This window comes from Silene latifolia, chromosome 10 (genome assembly GCF_048544455.1).
Source record: "Silene latifolia isolate original U9 population chromosome 10, ASM4854445v1, whole genome shotgun sequence".
Classification (NCBI taxonomy): Eukaryota; Viridiplantae; Streptophyta; class Magnoliopsida; order Caryophyllales; family Caryophyllaceae; genus Silene; species Silene latifolia.
The window spans coordinates 128,444,208-128,465,112 of record NC_133535.1 but is presented as its reverse complement, the minus strand read 5'-3'; positions in this window follow the sequence as shown (position 1 = coordinate 128,465,112).

The window sequence follows — 20,905 nt, the reverse complement described above, 5'->3', positions numbered from 1 at the left end:
GTTGCACTAACTGAATTGCGTGTCGGTAGAGGTTCGGCTTGGCCTTTCGCGAGTGTTAACTGCGCGACTTGTTCTCTCAATTCCGCTATGACCGTATCCTTACCATCACGTATGCTCATCATCAAGGATTTCAATTCAGCAACTTCTTCATTTGCAGAAGGAGAGACCGGTTGCGGCATTGGCGTAGAAGGGGTAGAGACATTCTTTATTTCCTCATACAACTGAGAAAAAGGGACTCCTTGCTTAAATTTCTTATAAGCAAGGGCACGCTCTACACTTGCCATGCATTCAATAGGGCCATGCCCTTCCTCGCCGCATCTACCACATGGCTCTATATGCTCAGTGATCGAACAACCTTGTAATTTAGACATTCTGGCAGATAGACTTACAAAGCAATAAACAACCTGCAAAATTATTCAAAACTTTGCAAATAATGAGATCAGCCTCAAGGAATGAATTCCTTGAGACGAGAGACAAACTTAATTAAAGCAACAAAATTGCGCCACCTCCCCGGCAACGGCGCCAAAATTTGACACGTCTGTCGCGTACCTATCAAAAATAACCAACTGGCTCTAACTAATATAGCTAGGGAAGTCGGGTCGAATCCACAGAGAGGTAGGAATTTGCCAGCTAAATCTAAGTTCGTCAAGGTAACCAAATTGGGGGTTTATAAATGTGATTTTCTAAACTAAAGAGAATAAGGAGAAGAGAATAAAAGAGAGGAAATAAACAGATAGAGGAGAACAGCTAAGACAAACGGTTCACCATAATCATCCGGTCAAGTAATCTAGGTCTCGGGTCAATGCAAATACGGTCTAAGGGGTAGCGAACGTCACCTTTCCGTCCGTAATTCACCCTAAAACGTAAACAGCTTAACTTTCGTCCTCACTGCAATACCCTATTGTTCGCTACTAGTCTCGCCTTTTCCAACCTTTCGGTCCAGGTCAAGGATCACTAGGAATTATAGGTCTAATTGCGTCGACTCAATTAGAAAGATACAATTAAATGTAGCATTTAACCAACAAAGACTATACTAGCATTAACCAAATAAATCGATTACTATTCCCTCATGATTATGGATCCCCTATAGTCTTAGCCAAGGGAAATTAGCTACTCATTACCATTGCATTAACAATAACGATAAATAGGTAATTGGGATTAAACATTATAACAGGCTAATAAGGATTGAATTAAAGCAATAATTACGACAACGATAAATAGAGAGGAATTCAAGCAAATAATAAGATTAGGAATAAAAGTAGAATGATAGTACCAAACGCAAAATCCAAATCCGAGTAGTAAAGTGCAAAGGAAGAGTAAATCCAAAGAACAGTCACAAGAACTAGAGTAAAACGAACGTGAGAGAGCCAAGAGAACAGTAACGTCGTTCACTCCTCAGTCTTATACTAAAAATCCATCCTAAAACCTAATCTATGGACTAATTACGAAAGCCCATAAATAAATTAGGCGGAAATTGACTAAAGCACAAGAAACCATTCGATCGAGTAGAAATAATCTACTTGATCGAGCAAATCATCACCAAACCACTCGATCGAGTGGAAATAAACTACTCGATCGAGCACCTCTTGCAGAAACTCCTCGATTGACCCCTTAAGCTGCTCGATCGATCAATCTTGAGTATATAAAGCATTCGATCGAGTAGTAAACCACTCGATCGAGCTATATAGGCACGCTAGGCTTTGAAACGCCTTCCGAAACCAGCTCACGCATCTTCCAAGTGTTAGAATTCCAAGCTCCAGCTCCTCATTCTCCATAAACGCATGCAAATGGGACGGATTAGGTTCGATTTTGCTCCTCTTCGGTCAATTCCTGCAAATTACAATAAACGGACCAAAGTAGAATATTCGGGGGTATTTGTAGCAAGATGCTACATAAAAAGTACAGAAATGCGTGTAAAACTGAGGTGAAAACCTTATATAAAAGACACGCATCAGCGTGCAAACAGAACTGTTTCATCCTCTAGTTCAGAGTCAACTTCTTCGCTCTTTAAGGCCAGACTCTTATTACGGCTTGGTTCAGCGTCATCTTTGTTAAGAGTAATTTCATGGGCCATGAGAGCACCGATGAGTTCTTGATCGGATATGTTTTCAAGATCTCGTGATTCCTCCATTGCAGTGACTTTAGCACGCCACTTCTTAGTAAGGCTTCTAAGAACCTTTCTAGCAATGTCCTCAGTACTGAATTTCCTACCTAGGTTTTTTAGTTCGTTTATGATGCTTGAAAACCTTGCGGACATACTATCTAGGGACTCATTAGGCTCCATAATGAATAGCTCATATTTTTGCATAAGCAAATCTATTCGGTGCTTTCGAACAATGGAAGTACCTTCATAAGCTAATTAAAGCCCATCCCATATCTCCTTGGCCGTAGAGCACGAAGAAAACCGATCAAACTCTATAGAAGTCATTCCGTTTTGCAGGAGACTTATTGCTTTGGAGTTCTTTTCGGCTTTCTTATAGTCGGCCTCGACATAGTCCTCTTCTTTCTTTTCATAGGTAATGCCTTCCTCGGATGCCACAAGAATTTTGTGCGGTCCGTTTTGGATAATCCTCCAGCACTCCCAATCGTGATCCTTCACATAGTGAGTCATCATATTTTTCCATAATCCATAATTCTTCCCATCAAAGACGGGACACTTGAGATATTTGGAATCCATTTATCACGTGATAGGCAGCGGAATATAAAACGATAAGATAAATGAAAAACAAGATAGATCAGCCTCTTTGCGGTTAGGCAATCAAGAGCACGAGTCTCTGATACCAATTGAAGAGTCTATTGATCCAAAATACTCAAGAGTGGGGGGGGGGGGTGAATTGAGGATTTAAAACTTTTCAAAGCTTTTTCGATTATGTATATGCAATTGATTATTTAATGTTTATTGATTAAACTTTAACTAATCAACTAGTGAATGTAAAACGAAATAAACAAACAAACGAAAGAACGAGGAGACACACGGTTTTTGAAGTGGTTCAGTTTCACAAGTCGAAACCTACGTCCACTATTCTCGATTAATAAATTTAGTACCTTTCTACGGATTACAAATTTACTAACCCAACTCGTACAACTAACACTAGCTGTAACTCAATGAGTACCGTTAAATACTCGAGTGACTAACTTACGCTAATAAGAAAGCACTAATGATTCTTGCAAAGGTTCACGCTAATGAACAAGTAAGAAATCAACTAAGCACTATTATCTTATAACGATAACAATAAGAACGAGTATACGAGTTTAAAACACACGACCTTTCAAAAGATAACAAATCGGTTTTTCTGCTTGAAAACACACGGTTTGCTTTGTAAAATTAAAATCAATTTTTATGCTTAAGGTCTCTATTTTAGATGTTGTAAAGAGTAAAGTATTTATAGGAAGGAAAGAGTAGGGAAACTCGGTTTACACAAACCCTAATAGCCGAATAAAGAGATATGTTAACAAATCATATCTTCTATTATCTCTTTCCTAAAAGCCTTAAAAGATAATAAAGAATATTCCAAAATATAGAATATAATCTATTCAAATATTATCTTTACCATAAATTCTAAGATATGATAAGATTTCCTAAAACAAGAATATCTTTTATCATAAACAAATATATTAAGTAAGATATGTAAAGATATTTTTATAGAATAAAATCTTTACCAAATATACCCTAGGTAACACGAGATGTCACGGCTCATAAGCATCGTGACTCGTGCAAACCCTAGCTCAATATATGGGTTAGAATTTAGGTTTTAAGAGAGGTTTTGTTGAAACCCTAATTAGTAGCAAGGTCCAACTCATAAGTTGGTCCAAAACAACTACTAGTCAACGTTCAACATAAAACCGAACTCCGCACTAAACCGGGCTTAAATATATAAATACTTTTATCAAAACATTTAAAATAAACTTTAAACAATTTTCAAAACAATTTTGAAACATTATAAGTCGTGTATAATAAACTCAGCATTTCAATGTTATAGTAGAAGAGCTATAACATTGAGCTCTTTTACTAGTAATGTTATAGCTGCAAAGCTATAACTTTACCAATTCAAGAAACTCATTCTTGGTTATCATTACGAGATAATCACTTATACTATTCTAATCTTCAGGGAGATCTTCGAGTATAGGCTACGTCATCATCCAAGCTTGATTAAACTTTAGACGGACTTCGTCTTCACATAAATCTTGAATGAATCTTTATATCGATATCGTTTGATCTTGAATAGAGGCTTGAACACTTTATACTATCATCACAATCTCTTTTGTTGCTTGTAATAAGTTGATTCTAAAACACTTAGACAAACGATTACGCGCAACAAGTATATAAAATATAAAACACCTTGACATCATCAAAACACAAACATATAAGCTATATGGTTCAACACCTATCATCTTGTTTATTTTCATTTCCGTGTTCAAACTAATTCCGCTTCAAAAATTTAAAAACCCGCTTCAAAAAATTAACAAATTGAAATCCGCTTCAAAAATAACAAAAAAAATCGAAAAATGAAGAAGAAGAAGAAGAAGAAGAACAACAACAACAACAAATCCGGGTGAAGAACAACAACAACAACCAATTCATAAACAATAAGGTGTGTTTGCTAATTATTTTTTTTCAATCTTTTTAAATTTGTTAAATTAGTGTAGATTAGTTTATAGGGTGACTTAGGATAGGTAATATGTGACAAGATTAGAGCCAAATTTGTATAGATCTACGAGATTAGAGCCAAATATGTGACGATTTGAACCCGGAAAAAAAATGGAATTTGGCCCCAACGTGTGGATTACACGAAATGGGGTGGGCCAAATCATGTGGAGTACACGTTTCGGCATGGGCTATGGCGTGTGATTTGCGCGAATTTGGCATGGCTGTTTCGTGTGGGTTACACGATTGGGCCTTGGCCTTTTCGTGTGGATTACAGTTTCGGTCTGGGCTAAAACGTGTTTCTCACATGTTCGTGCCTGGGCATTTTCGTGTATCTCACATGTTTCAGCCATTCTTTTTTTTTTGCAAAAGAACATGTAATTATTACGATAATAATTTTTTTTTATATTGTGTTTAATATGTTTTAATTGAATTAGTTTGGTATCATTAATTTACATATTTATTCAATTAGTTTTACGTATTTTCATATAAATATATTCATTATGTTAAATTATTTTCGTAGTTAGTTAATTGTTAATTATTTAATTACTAATTCAATTACGGGTATTTTGCAGATGCCTGATGCCGATGAACGCAGAAATAAACTACATGCTTCAAATCGTCGAAAAACGGTAACGGTGAAGGTGGGATCTATTACTATTGGGTCAAGAGAGATATCGATGCCTGATGAGTCGGAAGATTTCTATGCCGGGGAGTATCAGGAGTTCTAGAGGGAACTTGAGGAGGAGGCACGGAATTATCAGGGGTCGGAAAATGAGGGGTCGGTAAATGAGGATGCGGGTAATGAGGAGGCCGGTAATGTGGAGGTTAGTTCTGCTTTACGTGTCAGGCGGGGCGAGAAAGGTAGGTTTGAGGTCTATGCCGAGGGTTCTAGTAGTTTTATTCCGGAGCCGCGGAGGAAAGTAAGGGCAAGGGAGAAAGATACTAGTTGGATTTTGACAGGTCCAGCACCGGGAGGTCCATTAGTACCGGATGTGATTCTGAGTTTTGCGGACATGTAGCTCATGTTTTGTAGAGTCAGCCTGAGGCAGATCGTAACTTGCTGACTAAGTATACTAGAGAGTGATCATTAGCCGAGCTTCGTAAGTGGAATTTGTCGGAAGCGGTCCGACGGATAGTTAAGAATTCGGAACTTGGTCACTTGCCCGACATCATGCATAAACAGTTGAACCTGCCTTTGATCTCTGCTTTTGTTGAGAGGTGGGAGCCCGACACCAACACTTTTCACATGCCTTGGGGTGAGATGACGATATTGCTTCATGATGTTGAGGAGATTCTTGGGATTCAGATTGACGGAGATCCTTGTAGTATTCCTGGGGCGGATATGGCTCATCTTGTGCTTGGCGTGTCGGAGTTGTTGAGTATGCTGGAGGCGGGGTTGGGAGCGCAGTGGGGACCGGAGAAGGATGCAAAGATCTATAAGGGTAATTTGATCTTAAACAAAGCATTGAAGGAGTTGGTGCAGGGGGATAGGCACGGGGTGCGGTCCGAGGCTCAGGGTTACTTGATGATGTTGCTGAGTTCGACATTGTTTGTTGATAAATCGAGTGATAGGGTGTAATACTACGGTTTTCCTAAGCTGGTACTTAGACGAGTATCTCCTACTCAGTCGAGTAAGGGATGTCGTGTATCCTGCAATGGCTACTGCCCAGGAATACTCGGCCGAGTATGTGGAATACTTGATCGAGTAGAGGGTACTCGGCCTAGTATACTCTATACTCGACCGAGTATCCGGCCTGACGGGTGTTTTATTGCGGTTTGATTTGGAAATGATTAGAGTTATATAAACGCGATTATCAGTTTATAATTACACTTTTACAAAACCTAATCACTCGACGACGCTCTAATCCTCTCCAAATCTCCCCCTTGTGTGTGTGTGATGAGGTTTGGGAAGAAGGGTAAGTTGAGCCAGAAGTTTATCGGTCCATATGAGATTCTGGATCATGTAGGTGAGGTGGCCTACAGGTTAGCTTTACCACCAGCTTTGGATCGAGTCCACAACGTCTTTCATGTTTCACAAGTCCGGAAGTATGTGAGTGACCCGTCACATATGCTTGAGGTTGAGAACATCGAACTTGATGAGTCCTTATCTTATGCCGAGGTTCCAAAAGAGATACTAGACCACAAAGTACGCAAGACAAGGAATGGTGAGACCGTCTTACTCAAGGTGCTTTGGTCTAATCACAATGTGGAGGAGGCCACATGGGAACCCGAGGAGGCTATGCGAGAACGTTTTCCGACCTTTTTATCGGTATGGTTGGTTACGGGGACGTAACCCGTTGTCTTTTTAGGGGGGTAGGAGATGGTCGCATGTTTGTTTCTTGGGTTAGTTTGAGTCGGCTTAGTAATGTTTTGTGATGTTTTGTGTTAGTTTATCTATGCTTAGATTGTTTAGTGCGTGGTGTTGGGAGTTCGTTGGTCTTGTTTGTTGTAGAGTGTGTATGTAGAGTGTAAACTTCGGGAACGAAGTTCTTTTTAAGGGGGGAAGACTTTAATACTCTTTGTTTTCCTAAGTGGTACTCGGCCGAGTATGGCCTACTCGGTCGAGTAAGGGGTGTCGTGTATCCTGGAATGGCTACTGCCAAGGAATACTCGGCCGAGTATGTGGAATACTCGACCGAGTAGAGGGTACTCGGCCGAGTATACTCTATACTCGACCGAGTATCCGGTCTGACGGGTGTTTTTATTGTGGTTTGATTTGAAAATGATTAGAGTTATAAACGCGATTATCAGTTTCTAATTACACTTTTACAAAACCAAATCACTCGACGACGCTCTAATCCTCTCCAAATCTCTCCCTTGTGTGTGTGTGATCGTTAACAAGTGCATTCATCCCTTGTTCTATCGTCGGTAAGTCCTTATTGCTATAATTCGTTGATTAATCTTTTAGGGTTTGGCTTTAATTGTGATTTGGGGAAAATGGGGTTTTTGCATATGGTGATTGTTGTTATGTGATTGTTGTTAGGCGAGGACTTCGTAGAGGAGTCGTTCTAGATCGCTTGCTTGTGTCTCTTGCAGTTGTGCTAAGGTAAGGTTTCCCTACTCAGTTTTACTGTTTAATTGAATTAAGATTGATGTGGTATTGTGATTGTTGTACGATTGTTTATCTGTTGATTGTTATTGGAGTATTGGAGTTGGTGTTGGGTTGTGATGATTGATGATGATGATGTTCGCGAGGTGCGTCCTCGGCTGAGTGGAGTCACTTGCAGGAGTGGCTTCACGCCCTAGTTTCGCCCTCCGTGGAACCCGCCACGGGAGGGGATGTGCACATTAATGGACAGGGTTATCGCTCATTGATGAACGGGGCTTACGTGGGGATTGGATACGGTCCCCCACTGGCGGCGAGGATTACCTATTGCGATGGGTAATCTGGCAGGGCTACACACTTCAGTGTGTAGTCGGTTATTTTGTGAGAACGGAGGCTGGAGGTGGATGTTGATCAGCTGGTTATCTTTTTGTATTTGTCTTACTTCGATTATTCAGTAACTGACCCCGTTGTTGTTTTGTAAAATCTGTGGTGATCCATTCGGAGATGGTGAGCAGATTGTGATAGGTGATGCAGTTGTTTAGCTATGGGGCAGTTAGAGGGAGTCATCACACAAGTTTAGCTTCCGCTGTAAAGAGATTTAGTTTTCATTTTAGTTGTTGGTCTTATGACAGTACTTTGGTTTGGATTTGAGGATATGTAAACTTTAACCTTTCATACTTTATTAAATGTGTTTTGGATTGTTAACTTTGATATACTAACCTCGGGCAACCGAGATGGTAACAGCCTTTCATGCTAAGGTAGTCCTTGGTAAGGTACCTTGGTATGAGGGGGTGTTACAAAGTGGTATCAGAGCGATGATTCTGGCACCTAAAACTAATGAACTCAACGAACTTAAGGAGTCTAAATAAAATGAACCCGGGAGAGTTGTTTGGAGCTACCGCAAAGACTTGGGAGACGTCCCGAAGTCGCACTAAGGCCTCACGATCTCAAAACGGTCACCGGGGTGGAAATTGTTATATGTTAAGTCAATGTATGTGCGTAATACTTGGAAACTTGAATGGTTGGATAATGTGATAGAAGAAGTGGAATGCGGTAGTATGTGAAAGATGTGGCAAGATTTGTTGATTTAGATTTTAGTATGGAATATGTTGGCATGTTACGTGTTTATTACGTGGCTTTTAAAGATTGGTGATGTATTGTATGTATCTTTGGGTATAAAGGCATGTGTAGAATATGTTAATGGATAGTTGTAGCTCATTTTTGGCCTGACTCGGCCAAGCAGGGCAGGTACTCGACCGAGTAGGGAGTACTCGGCCGAGTAACCAAGCACTTGACTGAGTGTTGTTTGGGTGTGCATAGCAGTAGCTACTGGTTGTGTCTACTCGACCGAGTATTATAGCATACTCGACCGAGTAGAGCATACTCGACCGAGTATTGTCTATACTCGACCGAGTATGATTTCTGTGTTTTGACGTTGGCTACTGGAGTGGATTACTCGACCGAGTATCAGTGATACTCGACCGAGTAGTCCATAATCGACCGAGTATCTAGCCATACTCGGTCGAGTGCTTCTTTGGCGGAGGGTCATTTATATTTTGAGCTGTAGGCTTTTGTGCTTACGTTTCCTTGCTTCTAATCAGCTCAAAATGCCGCCAAAGAGGTCAGTCGCGTATGTCCAAGCATCTGAGATGTCCATAGATGAGATAGCCCGTATGATCGAGCAACAAGAGGCGCTTCTTGAGGCTCTTAAGAAAGTAGGTAAGAGGGCGGAGAAACCGGTGGATGCAACCCACCTGAGTACTATCATCGCTCGCTTCAACCCACCTACTTATGAGGGCGTAGGGGAACCAAAGTTGCTCGAAAACTGGCACCGGGAGATGGAGAGTCTCCTTGAAGTGGTGAAGTGTCCGCCGAGTTAGCTGTGGAGCAGGTAGTGTACTACCTGAGGGGTGAAGCTGCAGTTTGGTGGCAGAATGTCAAGGAAGATGCCAGAGCTTACTACCAGGGTGAGGGATTCGGTGCTATACCATGGTCGGGTTTGAAAAGCGCTATGAGGGAACAGTTTGTGCCGGAGCATATCCGTCACAAGATGATATCTGAGTTCGATTCCTTTACCATGACTGAGGACATGACAATCACCGAGTACTATCACCGATTCCTTGAGTTATCTCGCTATGCGGTAGACATGCAGCTAGGGCAAAGGGGTTTGGCTCTTCGTTTTGAGAGGGGGTTGGCACCCAAGATCATGAACCGGTTACCAGCTGGGGTTATCACCAATCTGAAAGATGTGTACTTGAGAGCTGGACAAGCTGAGAGGTTGGTAGATCTCTCCAAGGAAGCTACGGAGAGAACCGCTGCTGAGAAGAGGAAAGCAGAAAGTGGAAGTAACAATCAGTCTAGCCACAAGAAGGGCAACTTTGGTCAGGCAAGGACTTTTTCAGGTGGAGCTGGGTTTTCCAGAGGATCGCGAGCATGGGGTAGGGGTGGTAGACGGAGTGTGAGTGACAACTCCAACCTTACTTGCTTCAACTGTGGTGGCATAGGCCACAAGAGACACGACTGTATGAGTGCTCGAACTGGAGGAGCCTCAGGAGATTACCAAGGGAGTTTCTCTCAGGGTCCGAGTTAGAGTTTTGCTAGAAATAGGCCATCTGGGTCGTGAGGTAACCGTGGAGGGCAGAACAACAATGGCGGTTTTAACCGCAACAGTGGAGGATCTTACCAACGCCCGAACAACAGTGTCACCCAGAATTCGGCAGCTAAGCCGAGTACTTATAACACCTCGGTCCAGGGTGGAGGTCAGAAAAGCAGCGGGAAGCTCTCCATGATGGGCAAGTAGGAAGCTAGGAACGATGCTTATGTGGTTACCGGTAGGGGTGTTCATTCGCGGTTCGGTTCACCGAACCTCTAATTTAATTCGGTTCGCACACGGTTCGGTTCGGCAAAACTCCGAACCTAAACCGCACCGTTAGAAATGGTTATAAACGGTTCGGTTAACCACTTTAAACGGTTATTAGCGGTTCGGTTACCGGTTAACCGATAATCGTTTTATATTACTTTTTTTTCAGTTTTCGTTAATTTTTTCTAATAGTTTAATTAAATTTTCATTATATATTATACCCAACATTAAAGTTAATAAGCTAAACTTTACCATTAATCAATTTAATAAATTTTAAATTTGGATACACTAAGAAAATTAAACGAAAGAACAGTTTTTTATATAATATTTTAATTTTTTGCTTACTTTTTTGTGAAATGGTTCGGTTCGCGGTTAACCGGTTATCTACAATTGCGAACCTTAACCGAGCATTTTCCATAATAAAGTTAACGGTTCAGTTCAACGAACCGCTTTGTCAAAACGGTTCGGTTAATCGAACCTTAAAAATGGACGGTTTTTCGGTTTTGCTGTTCGGTTATTGCGGTTCGGTTTATTCTGAACACCCCTAGTTACCGGTAACTTCTTGTTCATAATACACCGTCTTTTGTTTTGTTTGACTCTAGGGCAACACACTCTTTTGTGTCTAGAGGCCATGCTTTGTCTATGGGTTTGGGGGAGTTTGAGCTTGTAAAAGATGACGTGTTTATACCTTCTGGGGAGTCGGTGTCATGTGTCAAGTTGTATAGGGGTGTGTCCATGTTGGTTGGAGGGGTAGACTTACCGGTTAACTTGCTAGAGTTTCCTATGGTTGGGTTTGAGGTCATCGTCGGGATGGATTGGTTGGGTAAGTATGATGCCAAGATAGATTGTCGGCAAAAGAAAGTGTCTTTAAAGGGTCCTAAGGGTATAAGGGTGTCTTATAAGGGGTTTGTTGTGAGGCCTAAGTGTAAGTTCATCGCGGTAATGACTTTAAAGTCATGTTTGAGGAAAAAGTGTCCCTTGATTCTTTGTCAAGTGAGAGATCGACGGGTGGAGCAGCTGACAACTTCTTATATACATGTGGTGGGAGAGTTTAGTGATGTTTTTCTAGATAAGATACCGGGGTTACCGCCAAAGAGAGATATCGACTTCAATATGGAGCTTAAACCGGGAACAGGTCCTATATCTAAAGCGCCATACCGTATGGCACGTAAAGAACTTGAAGAGTTGAAGAAACAGCTGCATGATCTGTTAGACAAGGGGTATATCCGGCCTAGTGTGTCACCATAGGAAGCACCAGTTTTGTTTGTAAAGAAGAAAGATGAGAGCATGAGGCTATGTATCGACTATAGGGAGCTGAACCGTGTCACGGTGAAGAACAAGTATCCTTTGCCTAGGATTGATGATCTGTTTGACCAGCTGAGTGGCGCAAGGGTGTTCTCTAATATCGATCTGAGGTCAGGTTATCACCAGTTGAGGATAGCAGATGAGGATATTCCCAAGACAGCTTTCCGGCCCTGTTATGGTCATTATGAGTATGTGGTGATGCCTTTTGGTTTGACGAATGCACCAGCAGCTTTTATGGATCTGATGAACCGAATTTTTAGTCCGTTCTTGGACAGGTTTGTGGTTGTCTTCATTGATGACATCTTAGTCTACTCTAAGACTAAGGAAGAACATGAAGAGCACTTGAGGTTAGTCTTGCAGACTTTGCGAGATAATCAACTTTATGCCAAGCTATCCAAGTGTGACTTCTGGTTAGAGGAGGTGGCTTTTCTGGGTCATGTGATATCTAAGAAGGGTGTGTCCGTGGAACCTAGCAAGATTGAAGCAACAACCATGTGGGAATCACCGAAGAATGTTGCTGAGATTCGGAGTTTCTTGGGTCTAGCTGGTTATTACAGGAGGTTCATGAAGGACTTTTCCACGATAGCACGGCCTATGACCTCTTTGATGAGGAAAGAGACCAGATTTCTTTGGGATGAGAGTTGTGAGACGGCGTTCTAGACCTTAAAGGAGCGTTTGACCACAGCTCCTATCCTAGCTTTACGAGAGGGTTGTGAGAACTTTGAAGTATATACTGATGCTTCAAAGAATGGTTTGGGTTGTGTTCTGATGCAGAATGGGAAGGTTATAGCATATGCATCGAGGCAGCTGAAGCCGTATGAGGAGAACTACCCTACTCATGATTTGGAACTGGGTGCAGTTGTCTTTGCTCTTAAGATTTTGAGGCACTACCTTTACGGGGCAACCTTTAAGGTGTTTTCAGATCATAAGAGTTTGAAATATATCTACACTCAGAGAGAGCTTAACATGCGACAGAGACGGTGGATGGAGTTGATCGGGGACTATGACATGGAGATCATCTATCACGAGGGTAAGGCTAACATTGTTGCAGATGCTTTGAGTAGGAAGAGCGTTCATTCGCTGTGTACAGCTATGTCTTTGCTGAAGCTGAGGGATGAGATGTCCAAGATGGGGATCTATATGATTAGCAAAGGTGATGCCATCGGGGATTTGACGATCGAGCCAGATTTGTATGAGAACATCAGGAGTAAACAAGAGCTTGATCCTAAGATTCAAGAGTGGAAGTCTAGGGTGGAGAGTGGCACAGTCTCCAGGTTTTCTATCCACACAGATGGGAGTGTTCGCTTTGATGGGAGATGGTGTGTTCCTGATGATGCATATTTGAGGAGGGTCATCATGACAGAGGCTCATTGCACTCCTTATTCGGTTCACCCAGGAGGGGACAAGCTGTATAAAGACCTCAAGAAGACCTTTTGGTGGCCTAATATGAAGAGGGATGTGGCTGAGTTCGTGGCTAGATGTTTGACCTGCCAGAGGGTCAAGGGTGAGCAGCGGAGACCATAGGGTAAGATCCAATCTCTTGAGGTACCTGAGTGGAAGTGGGAGTCGATCTCTATGGACTTCATCGTAGGGTTACCTAGGACCCAGTAAGGTAACAACACGATTTGGGTGATTGTCGACCGGTTAACAAAGTCAGCTCACTTCGTTCCTATGAAGGATACCTGGACTAAGATGCAGTTAGCCTTGAGTTACAGGAAACATGTGGTCCAGTTACATGGTATACCTAAGGATATAGTGTCAGATCGAGATGCGAGGTTTATATCGAAGTTTTGGCAAGAACTGCAGGATTTGATGGGTACTACTTTAAAGATGAGTACAACTTTTCATCCTGCAACAGATGGTCAGACTGAGAGGACTATCAAGACCTTGGAGGATATGTTGAGAGCTTGTGCCATGGAGTTTGAGGGAAGCTGGGAAGACAGACTGGATTTGATCGAGTTTTCGTACAACAATAGCTACCATACTAGCATCGGGATGGCACCTTTCGAGGCTTTGTATGGCAGGAAATGTCGTAGTCCAGTTTGTTGGGATGACAGTTCAGAGACAGTGGTTTTAGGATCACAGATGGTGCAAGATATGGTTGAACAAGTTCGGCTAATTCGTCAAAAGATGAAAGCAGCTCAAGATCGACAGAAGAGTTATGCCGACTTGCACCGCAGGGACATCGAGTTCGCAGTGGGTGACAAAGTCCTTTTGAAACTGTCACCAATGCGAAGAGTGATGAGGTTTGGGAAGAAGGGTAAGTTGAGCCAGAAGTTTATCGGTCCATATGAGATTCTGGATCATGTAGGTGAGGTGGCCTACAGGTTAGCTTTACCACCAGCTTTGGATCGAGTCCACAACGTCTTTCATGTTTCACAAGTCCGGAAGTATGTGAGTGACCCGTCACATATGCTTGAGGTTGAGAACATCGAACTTGATGAGTCCTTATCTTATGTCGAGGTTCCAAAAGAGATACTAGACCACAAAGTACGCAAGACAAGGAATGGTGAGACCGTCTTACTCAAGGTGCTTTGGTCTAATCACAATGTGGAGGAGGCCACATGGGAACCCGAGGAGGCTATGCGAGAACGTTTTCCTGACCTTTTTTATCAGGTATGGTTGGTTACGGGGACGTAACCCGTTGTCTTTTTAGGGGGGTAGGAGATGGTCGCATGTTTGTTTCTTGGGTTAGTTTGAGTCGGCTTAGTAATGTTTTGTGATGTTTTGTGTTAGTTTATCTATGCTTAGATTGTTTAGTGCGTGGTGTTGGGAGTTCGTTGGTCTTGTTTGTTGTAGAGTGTGTATGTAGAGTGTAAACTTCGGGAACGAAGTTCTTTTTAAGGGGGGAAGACTTTAATACTACTGTTTTCCTAAGCTGGTACTCGGCCGAGTATGGCCTACTCGGTCGAGTAAGGGGTGTCGTGTATCCTGGAATGGCTACTGCCAAGGAATACTCGGCCGAGTATGTGGAATACTCGACCGAGTAGAGGGTACTCGGCCGAGTATACTCTATACTCGACCGAGTATCCGGTCTGACGGGTGTTTTTATTGTGGTTTGATTTGAAAATGATTAGAGTTATAAACGCGATTATCAGTTTCTAATTACACTTTTACAAAACCAAATCACTCGACGACGCTCTAATCCTCTCCAAATCTCTCCCTTGTGTGTGTGTGATCGTTAACAAGTGCATTCATCCCTTGTTCTATCGTCGGTAAGTCCTTATTGCTATAATTCGTTGATTAATCTTTTAGGGTTTGGCTTTAATTGTGATTTGGGGAAAATGGGGTTTTTGCATATGGTGATTGTTGTTATGTGATTGTTGTTAGGCGAGGACTTCGTAGAGGAGTCGTTCTAGATCGCTTGCTTGTGTCTCTTGCAGTTGTGCTAAGGTAAGGTTTCCCTACTCAGTTTTACTGTTTAATTGAATTAAGATTGATGTGGTATTGTGATTGTTGTACGATTGTTTATCTGTTGATTGTTATTGGAGTATTGGAGTTGGTGTTGGGTTGTGATGATTGATGATGATGATGTTCGCGAGGTGCGTCCTCGGCTGAGTGGAGTCACTTGCAGGAGTGGCTTCACGCCCTAGTTTCGCCCTCCGTGGAACCCGCCACGGGAGGGGATGTGCACATTAATGGACAGGGTTATTGCTCGTTGATGAGCGGGGCTTAGGTGAGATTGGCTGCGGTCCCCCACTGGCGGCGAGAATTACCTGTTGCGATGGGTAATCTGACAGGGCTACACACTTCAGTGTGTAGTCGGTTATTGTGTGAGAACGGAGGATGGAGGTAGATGTTGATCAGGTGGTTACCTTTTTGTATTTGTCTTACTTCGATTATTCAGTAACTGACCCCGTTGTTGTTTTGTAAAATATGTGGTGATCCATTCGGGGATGGTGAGCAGATTGTGACAGGTGATGCAGTTGTTTAGCTGTGGGACAGTCAGGGGGAGTCATCACACAAGTTTAACTTCCGCTGTCAAGAAATTTAGTTTTCATTTTAGTTGTTGGTCTTATGACAGTACTTTGGTTTGGATTTGAGGATATGTAAACTTTAACCTTTCATACTTTAATAAATGTGTTTTGGATTGTTAACTTTGATATACTAACCTCGGGCAACCGAGATGGTAACAGTCTTTCATGCTAGGGTAGTCCTTGGTAAGGTACCTTAGTATGAGGGGGTGTTACATAGGGTCCGGGCAAACAAATTCCCGATGCTGAGAGATGTTGGTAGTATTAGTGGGTACGCTTGGGGTGCCGGAGCATTGGCTTATTTATACAGGCAGTTGGGTATTGCGACGAGGGCTGATTGTAAGGGTTTATGCGGTTGTTTGACCTTGTTGCAGACTTGGATCTTTGAGTACTTACCCCCGTTTAGGCCAATGGCTATGTTGGCGAGCACACCTGGGGCTCCTTAGGCGACGATTTGGTCTACTAGTGGGATACCCAAGGCTGAGTCGCACAGAGATCTTGTCTCCTACCGAGAGCAGCTTGATATGATGTTGATTGAGTCGGTAGCTTGGAGACCGTACCCTAACCCTCCTTAGACCGAGCATCCTCGCAGTCTTTTCCATGGGTTGTTGAGATTTATTTACATTGTTGAGCCATACCAGCCAGATCGTTGCCTTCGACAACTTGGGTACATGCAGATCATTCCGACCCCCATGGCACGACTTGATAAGGCCTACCGTCCAGTTATGTCGAAAGCCTATGATGTGCAGTTTGATGGTTCGTATTTGGACTACACTTGGGCTCATTGGTCAATGCACAAGGCACATCTCGACAACTTGACTTTACCCGCTCACCCGCTCTCCTAAAAGTAGGTTTCGCATCTCGATTTAATTTCTAGCATTTCCGGTTTTAGCATGCGACATTACATGAAAACCACAATGACCGTCCCCATCAGGGTCAAAAACGCCTAAAAAGCAATCTTTGACCGGGATCGGCACGAACTCCTCATATATGAAACCCCTAATGTGGGATATTGGGTCAAAATTGAGCTGAAGGGGAGCTCCGTCACCTACATTGAAAAACAATTTTATTTTTTAAACATTTAAACAATTAAAACAATTAACAATTTATAAACAATTATTAAACATGGCAATCAGACATGACATACCTCCATCGGTAGTTGTTGTCGTACTCGGGTGACTACGTCTAGCATGTTCGACGCCAGATTTATTACGGGTATTTGACTTCTTCGGATGATCACGGCATGTTTCTGCTTTTTTAGGTTCTTCAAAAACCTCGTCCTCTGGATACAACTTACTGAATAGTGTCTCAATAACATCTCTTTGGACAGAAAGGTGAGATTATCGAGCTTTATTGAAAAGTTCCTCTATGACATCATTATGGCTAGAACGACGATGACTGGATTCCGTGTAAGCTAACCTTGACCAGAAACCATGTATATCACTTGGATGAATTTTTCTACCTTCCGCGACCGCTGCATGTAACTTACAAGCACACAACAGCTTATGAGTGGTCCATATTGTGAAACCACAATACTCCTCCAAGTAATAACCCAAATCAGTCCCACAATTATATTCCACTTGCATTGCTTTAATTGCGGTCGCCGAAACTCTTCCACCCAACATTGAAAATATATTCCCATAATACAAGTTACTGACAACTGTCTTGCTTATAGAATCTTCCAACGTCTTTCTGATCTCGATATGTTGCCTGTGCATCATAACATCAGCCCGTTTCCACAAAATGTCAAGAGTAAGTTCAACTGAACCTAACCATATCTTCAATTGAGCATGCGCCGACTCAACTCTAGACGTAGTTGTGTTACCAAAATGAAGCACCAAATTAGTAAAACATTTGCCAAACATATGGATTTTATGCCACCGTGTCAAATGAAGATAAGTGATAAGTGCAGGATGACTACAATATTTCTTTTTCAACTTATTCCACTCCAACTGACATTCATCAAATGTTTTAGCTTCAATAACTTTTTTCCAAGCGCCATGTGCTACCGCTTTCCCAAAATTACCATTCTTTTCCAAGAATGTTGCTTTGGCCTCAACTGCATTGTAAATGTCAAATAGGCACAAAAAATGATAGGAAGTGCGAAATACTTCAGGGAGTGCAACAATTAGACCATGCCCGTGATCAGTGACAAAGACCGTTGGTTTCACATCTGGTCCCAACAATGACTCCAGCCTTCTCAGAACCCAAACATACCCATCACTACTTTCCCTCTTAATTAACGCGTAACCTATTAAAAAACTTTTTCCAACAGGTGTAACGCCTACACATTGAACCAATATAAGGTCGTACTTGTTCCTCTTGTATGTAGAGTCGATTAGAATAACATCGGGCCACGCTTTTAACATCTCTACACCCTCAGGATGAGCAAACCAAACATCTGTAAGAGCCTTTGATTCCCCCTCCACCACGTATTCACTGAGATAATTAGCTTCGTTCGCTAGATGTAACATATATTGTACGTTGTTCCTCCGATCCCTATCCTTTGCACTCAATTGGACATTCTCATTGTAAATTTGTTTCAAAACTGGGGCCGGCTGAACAGGAAACCTAAGCGTAAATGCATGTCTAACCATCCCCGGTTTCACATGAGACTGTCACTGTTGCTTAATAAATTATTTATGTTCATCGGTTAACTTTGCTCTACGTGTATGACCTTCAAGAAAATTTCCAAAATTATGATTATGAAACCCGCACTTAGGAATTACTTCCCACACACCAACACTTCTATTTATCACCCTTACTGCAATGGACACTTAAATCTCTTCGTTTTTTACTTTCTTTGCGGTTTTTCGGGATCCTTCATATTACTTTGTAAGGTTTACTACGCTCACATGCAACAATTTTATACGGAGGACTTTTTTCCATGTGATACTTATATTTTATCGGGTGAAACCCTAACCCATAAACAACATCATTAATATAATCAAATGCTTCTACGAAGGTGTGAAACGTATAATCAAATACAAATTTATAACTATAATCAACACCGTCTCCTTGGGCTTCCTCAACATTTTCCTAAATTTTAAAAAAAATAACGAATATATTTTTTTTTTTTAAAAAAACATGTGAAAAACACGAAATTGCCTGGGCCAAAACGTGTGAAAAACACGCACATGCCTGGGCCAAAACGTGTAAAAAACACGAAATAGCCTGGGCTGAATCGTGTAGATCACACGATTGGGCCTGGTCTGTTTTGTGTGATCCACACGTTCAGGCCTGGTCCATTTCGTGTGTTTTACACGATTCGGCCTCAGCTTAAACGTGTTTTTCACACGTTTTTTCCTGGGCAGAATCATACATTTGACCCGAATTCAAATTTTTTGCTAATCGACATATAAAAAAAACGTGATTTAAATTAAGATACTCGATTAATACCTTATTTTCCGTGTTGTTATTATCGTAACCAAATCCGCTTCCCTCGCCTTGATCATAACTATCATACTCATTGTAATATCGATAATGTTGTTCGACATTCCAATCATTTTCGAATTGCTTTCCGTCATAATTTTCATTAGTTTACGATTCACACATGTATCGAAAAAATGGGTTATCGTCACCCATTTCCGACTTATTGATACCGTCATTTTAGTATCAAAAATAATTACCTAAGACAACTAACTGAAGTTAGCGGAAGTAGGGTTGATCTCCACATGGAGGCTAATGTATCTATCTGCTAATTACGTCTGTCTAGTAACAAATGGGGGGTTTTGATTGATTACTACACTAACAAAGGTTTAAGGCAAGAGAAACAAAGAAAATAGCAATAAAGTAAGAATAAGCTAAGAATGTGATCAGATAAAGAGAGATATGTCAGGAACTCGGTTCACCATGGCAGTTCACTGACTCAGTCATAAATAGTTCAGACAATCTACTGTGAGAAGGGCAAGGGAAAGGTCCTTCCGGTCCGCTATCCACCCTAGATTACGACTAACTTAACTTCCGTCCTCATTAGGGTAGTCTACTGTTCATAACAGGTCTGTTCATTCCAATCTTCCGATCTAGGATTGAATTTAACCAAATTAAAGGGGTTTAGAAGCGTCCACTCAACTAAACTTACTACAGTTATATTGCTATAAGACAGTTCCCACAATCAATCGTCTAGCCTATTTATGACTTCATCAATTCTCTACCATGGCTCCCCTAATCTTAACATAAGGGGAGTTTAGCTGCTCATATTATTGATATAATCAACGATAACAATATTGAATATGCTAAAGAAAGACATGATAAAGAGATTAAAGGGATGAATCATAAATTAACAACTAAAACAATTAAACAAGAGAACAATAATAATTAAGAGCAAACAAGAGATTGAATTGAGAATAAAGAGAAGGGAAAGATTACAAAGTTCGAATCCGGAATTCAAGAGGCAGCCCGAGTTCTAGCAGTAATTAAGAGTAGAGTAAAGTATGATGAGATGTGATTAAGATGTCCATTAACCTAATGGCGACTTCCTTTATATAGGGAAGCGTTTTATTAACAAAAATAAACCTAACACGGAATAAAAATCCCGAGCAAATAAGCTAGTCACTCGATCGAGGCATTTCATTCCTCTCGATCGAGTGATTCCTCAGCAAAACTCCTCGATCGAGCAAGTAGGGCTCTCGATCGAACACCTTCAAATCAGCATACTTCGATCGAGTACAACAGGGACTCGATCGAACACATTCAACTGCCAAATCTACTCGATCGACCTCAAAAACTCTCGATCGAGCAAATAACCACTGAAACAGCATTGAACTCGTTTGGTTAGCTTCCAAGGACCTCCTTCACGCTTCCCGAGGTACGTCATTCTGCTCTAAATCTTCATCTCCTCAAAATGCATGCTAGGAGGAACAAATAAGGCACGATTCTACTACTTTAAGGTCTATTCCTCCAAAAGAGACAAAACAAACCAAAGTAGACAATTCGGGACATTTTGCAATACAAAGCAATGAAAATGATATAGAAATACGTGCAAAAAGAGGCTAAAAAGACTATATAAATTGCACGTATCACTTATCGAAAAAAAATGTGTTGAAGATTTTTAGAGAGAGAAAGGCAAAGTT